The sequence below is a fragment of the Cannabis sativa genome, chromosome 1 (genome assembly GCF_029168945.1).
Source record: "Cannabis sativa cultivar Pink pepper isolate KNU-18-1 chromosome 1, ASM2916894v1, whole genome shotgun sequence".
NCBI lineage: Eukaryota > Viridiplantae > Streptophyta > Magnoliopsida > Rosales > Cannabaceae > Cannabis > Cannabis sativa.
Window position 1 is genome coordinate 10,923,901 of NC_083601.1, and position 4,885 is coordinate 10,928,785.

Below are 4,885 nucleotides of genomic sequence, written 5' to 3' on the forward strand. Positions count from 1 at the left end.
CGAAGTTGAAGACAGCTCTTGTTACGGCCCCCGTGATTGTAGCACCCGATTGGTCATTGCCCTTTGAACTCATGTGTGATGCAAGTGATTTTGCCATTGGGGCTGTTCTTGGACAGCGGAAGAATAAGACCTTTCACTCCATTTATTACGCAAGCAAAACTCTTGTTGATGCCCAGATTAACTACACCACTACTGAAAAAGAGTTGCTAGCGGTGGTCTTTGCCTTTGAGAAATTCAGATCTTATCTTGTGGGAACCAAGGTTGTTGTGTATACTGACCACTCGGCAATCAAGTATTTGATAGCCAAGAAAGATTCTAAACCGAGGCTCATTCGTTGGGTTTTGTTGCTACAAGAGTTTGATTTGGAAATTCGAGACAGAAAAGGGACAGAAAACAAAGTGGCGGATCATCTCTCTAGGTTGGAAACTAACAATCACAGCAGCCACTTAGAAGGAGAAATACAAATTCAAGACTCATTCCCAGATGAGCAACTGCTAGTGGTAGAGCAAACACGGGTACCATGGTATGCAGACATTGTCAATTACTTAGTTGGAGGTGCCTATCCACCTGATTTTACCAAGCAGCAGCTCAAAAAGTTCCTTCATGATAGCAAGTTTTATTTTTGGGATGAGCCATACTTGTACAAGCAATGCCCAGATCGTATAATGCGGAGATGTGTGCCAATGAGTGAAGTTAGAAGCATCTTGGAGCATTGTCATTCAGCTCCTTATGGTGGCCATTTTGGTGGACAACGCACGGCTGCCAAAGTCTTTCAATCAGGATATTATTGGCCCTCTATTTTTAAAGATGCTCATGCTTTCGTTCAACAATGTGATCGCTGCCAGCGAGTGGGAAATATCTCCGCTAGGAATGAGATGCCTCTTAATTGTATTTTGGAGGTGGAATTGTTTGATGTGTGGGGTATTGACTTTATGGGGCCTTTCCCACAATCCTTTGGGAATCTCTACATTCTAGTGGCGGTGGATTATGTATCAAAGTGGGTAGAGGCAATTGCTAGTCCAAAGAATGATGCTCGAGTGGTTATGAAATTCCTTCATAAACATGTCTTCACAAGGTTTGGGACCCCTAGAGCTTTGATAAGTGATGAGGGAACACACTTTGTGAACAAAGTGTTGGCTGCACTCTTGGCAAAATATAGTGTAAAACACAAAATTGCCACTGCCTATCACCCACAAACTAATGGGCAAGCTGAAGTATCTAATCGGGAAATCAAAGGCATATTGGAGAAGGTTGTAAATCCCAACAGAAAAGATTGGTCCCAACGCCTAGATGATGCACTTTGGGCGTACCGGACAGCATACAAAACACCTTTGGGCATGTCCCCATATCGATTGGTGTATGGGAAGGCGTGTCATTTGCCGGTAGAGCTTGAACACAAAGCTTTTTGGGCTATAAAGAAGCTGAACTTTGATCTCCAAGCTGCTGGAGAAGCCCGCTTGTTGCAATTAAATGAGCTTGAAGAGATGAGGTTTTTCTCCTATGAAAATGCCAAGTTGTACAAGGAGAAAACTAAGAGATGGCATGATAAGAGAATTCAACACCAAGTATTTGAAGAAGGGCAGCAAGTGTTGTTATTCAATTCAAGGCTGAAGTTGTTTCCAGGAAAGTTAAAGTCTCGTTGGTCGGGACCATTCACCATTGTCAAGGTGTATCCTTTTGGAGCTGTGGATATCAAGAATGAACAGTCCGGAAGAGTATTTAAAGTGAATGGGCAGCGACTTAAACACTACATCGGAGGGGAGGTTGATCGAGCAAAGACCTCCATCACATTGGAAGAGGCTTGAGGAAGAAGGCCTCGGGTTGTCAAGGCTTTAGTTAATCACATTTGGGCAACCCGAGTGCGGAGGAACAAGACTATATGTAGTTATATATACACTATGTAATAAGTTTGGGGTGTGCCACCCCTTAAAAAAAAAAAAAACAAAAAAAGAAAGAAAAGAAAAAAAAAAAATATATATATATAGCTATACATAGATACTTACCTATATAATTATATATATAATTCTAATTCTCTGGTGTGGTGGTCTTGATTTCAGGTGCAAGCAAATTGGAATGACAACAAAAGGAGTTACTGCAATCTGGTGTGAGCAGAATTGCTTGATGAAGCAGTAAGTCCCAGTACAGCATTGGATTAGCTTCGCTCCAGCATTCTGAAGCAGGGATGGTTGCAAAATAAAATTGCTGAAGAAATGCTGTAGTGATGCTGTACTGGGAGGTCTGGATTCCAAAAATACTGGCAGTGGCCATACAAGCTCACTGATTGAGGGGTTTTCGTTTTTTTAAAAAAAAAAAAAATTACAATAGATTAAATAAATGCATTTATATACAAAAAAAAAAAGGAAGAAAAAAACCCCCAAATCAGCCCATCTTTTTAGCAAACCAACCCTAGCCTCACCATTGCTCAGCCGCACCATTCACCTCTGCACAAACTCACAACTTCAGCCGTCCACCATCACTAGCAACCATTTCCTCCATTTCAAACCATCAACTCTGCATCCTACACCATTCCTCCTCACTCACAACCCACCAGCCGAATCACCACATCCAGCTCTAGTTCCCAAAATCGCACCACCTTCGCACCACCTGCGCACCACCAAGCCTGCACCCTCCGCCCAACCACATCGACTCCCAACCCGAACCACAACTCTGCATCCTTCACCATTCCGTGAGTCACCATCACTCGTCCATCCATCCACAAGTTCGAACTCGCCTTCACCACCGAGCCCTCATTTCGCACACCTTTGAGCTGTTGACAGTCGCTCCTGCACAACCACGTACCAGCCACCATCACAAGCTCTAGCAAGCACATTCGACCGAGGTGTCCACTATCGAATGCTAGTCACACGCATTATCTCAGCAGCAAAAAAGTTGACGCCTGCACATTTCAGCCAACTCAAAGTGAATCCGGGTTTGAGAATTTCAATTCAAAATTTATTTGGTTAAACGGTGTTATTTGGTGAGTATTGTGGCCTGTGTAGCTGAATATTTTTAGGGTGGAGGAGCATTGGATTTGTGTTGTTATTCTGTGATTATACTGTTGATAATTGGGCTGTTGAGAGAAAAAAATTTGTAGCTGAATTCTATTAAGCAGGGGTCAACATGCCGAAAATTAAGAGGTGTGCTCATAAGCCTCCTGAGAGAGATGCTCGAGAAGCTAAGAAATTTGTTTCACCAGCTGCTGAAAAGAAATACCTCGATTCAGTTAGCCACAAAGAATTCTATGTCGAGCGAGGGATGATAATAGGGGATGATGACTTTGGCAGCATGCCGCCATGGCTGATAGAGAACATTAAGAAAAGGAATTGGCTGCAATTGTGCGAAGATCCGGCATCTGCAGTTTGTCAAGTAGTAAAGGAATTCTACGCGAATTTTTTGGCGCATGAATTGCCAGCTGAGATTATAGTGCGAGAAACTAAAGTGAAATTTTTTGACAAAGACATCAACCATTACTACTTGCTTAAAAATGTGACGTGTGAGTTCTCCAAAGATGTCGGTAAGCTCACTGATGAGCTAATGCACAAGATTGTGCCTGAATTGGCCACTCCAGAGGCAGTGTGGGAAATAGATGGGCGTGGTGTATTCCGTTTTAAACGGACGGATTTGAAGCATGATATCAAGTGTCTTTATAATTTCGTGCAAACCACTTTGCTGCCTACGTCACATGACTCCACCGTGAGTCGGGAAAGGATGTGGATGCTCTATTGCATCGTGAAAGGCAAAAAGATTAATGTTGGCAAGGTGATAGCGAAAGAGATTTTTGACTGTGCACACCGAGTAAAAGGGAAATTGTTTTTCCCGTGCCTCATTACTGAAATGTGCAGATGTGCCAATGTACCGATGTTGAATGAGGAAGATCCAGTTCCACGAAAGGGGGTAATTGGTTTCGGGCCTGATCGTGCCCCAAGACGTACCACTCCATCTACTGCCACAGCTTCCACTTCAAGGGATCCAGTGGAAGAGCGGCTGTCCAAGCATGAGGCTTTACAACAACAGATGTGTGAGCGGCTGCAGACTCACTGGAACTATGAAAGGGAACGAGATGCATGGATGATGCAAAATCTTCGTCGCAGCCAGTCCAAAACAGCCGCTGCCTTTCCTGCTTTCCCGGAAGAAATCCTTGCGCCTTGGGGCTCCATCGACAACGAAGAGAGGGACTCCGGTGGTGGAGACTCGGATTGTTGAGGGAGTATTTCTTTTCTCCTTAGTTAATTACCTTAGTTTAACTGTGATGTGTTGTGTAGATGAAATCAGTGTGTTAGTTAAGTGTTGCTACTGTTTGTGTTGTTATGTGTCTACTGTGGTTGTTCAATTTAGTAGTGTATGTAGTAAGCTTTATATGTGTTGATCATTTCTTTTGTCATGTGTGTTATAATTTGTGTTAGCTTGCAAATGAGAAATATATTGCTTGTTTTTTTTTTCAGCTTGGTTTAGGGTAGCGCTCGATGATGAAACATATCCATTTTCCTCCATTTGTGGAGTGCCTTGGTTTGTGTGTTGAAAATGCTAATTTTAAGTGTTATTTTTGTCTACATGCTAGCCTATGAGGAATGCTTTCAACAATTGTGTGCTTGTGTTATCCCACCATACTTTGAGTTTTTAGAATAGCCAACGCTTTGAGAGAGTTTAAGCATCTAGAATTAGCTAGTGTAATCCTTGAGGCGAAATCCTAGCGAGCTTTATAACTTAGAAATGATTTAGGCCATCTTTGGACGTTTGAGCCTTTCTAACCTTCCCTATGAATTCAATTTTTCCCTAGTCACCCAAGTTTGAGCCATTTAGCCTATTATTGTTGTGCAACCCAATCCTACATCTAACGCCAATCTTAATTTGCATTTCCACATATGTCCTAACTTAATTACTCACT